This window comes from Carlito syrichta, unplaced genomic scaffold (genome assembly GCF_000164805.1).
Source record: "Carlito syrichta isolate Samal-C Ts95f unplaced genomic scaffold, Tarsius_syrichta-2.0.1 Scaffold66888, whole genome shotgun sequence".
Classification (NCBI taxonomy): Eukaryota; Metazoa; Chordata; class Mammalia; order Primates; family Tarsiidae; genus Carlito; species Carlito syrichta.
Window position 1 is genome coordinate 1,980 of NW_007010984.1, and position 964 is coordinate 2,943.

Here is a 964-nt window from a genome sequence, read left to right on the forward strand (position 1 = left end):
CGGGCCCTCAGCCCTAAGGTCACCTCTGCTTCCAGTCCTGGGGGACCAGGGCTTTAGGGTCTGTGAGGTGTGGTGGCCATCTTGTCTCCCAGCTGAGCGGGGGGAAAAGAGCCAGCAGGAGAGAGAGGCAGACAGCCAGCTGCGGAAAGGAGGCTTGACTTCACCTTGCCCGAGGACCCCCGGTGCCAGGGTGGCGGGGGTGAGGAGGAGGAGGCCGAGGCCCCTGGTGGGCAGCCGGGCCCCTCACGTGGCCTCCAACGTGCGGACAGACTCCTCATAGTTCCCCTGGCCGTCCCCGTCCGTGGCCGTGACCCGGATCATCTCGGGTACCTCCTCCTGGCTCAGCTTGTCCCCCAGCTGGACCATCACACGCCGCAGCTCTGCCACGCTGATTGGGCCATTGTCCTTGTCCAACGTGCAGAAGGCCTGGCGAACCTCCGCTGCCCGCGCCCTGGGTCTTCTCGGCCATCACGACCAGGAACTCCGGGAAGTCCACGGGGCCGCCGCCGTCCCGGTCGACCCCGCTCACCAGGTCCTGCAGCTCAGCCACCGTGGGGCTCAGGCCCAGGGACCACAGGATGGTGCCTAGCTCCCGGGCGGTGATGGTGCCGTTCCCATCCTTGTCCAGCAGGGCGAAGGCCTCCCGGAACTTGGCCACCAGCTTCTCGGTCGGCTGATCGGCCATGCTGGGGGACGCTGGCGGCAGAGGGGCCACCGCCCGGCGCTCCCTCCTCAGTGCTGGGACTGCGGGTGGACAGCCCAGGGCCACCCGGCGTTGCTGTGGCTTAAGAACCTCAGTGCCCACCCCGGCCACCGCAGGGGTGCCCTGGGCCAGTCCTGTTTCGACAGGAGTCCAGGGCAGGGTCTCGCAGGGTCTCACAGCCTGCTGGTGGGGCTGACGCCAATGCCCTGTGCCAAAGGCAGCCGGCTCTCACCCTGACCCAGCAGAACCGCGGGGCTGTTG

At 68.5% G+C, this 964-nt stretch overlaps 1 pseudogene; it reads right to left on the reverse strand.

The window, feature by feature from the left end:
• Positions 1 to 243: 243 nt before the first annotated feature.
• Positions 244 to 685, reverse strand: LOC110594907 (annotated as a pseudogene).
• Between the last annotated feature and the right edge of the window lie 279 nt (positions 686 to 964).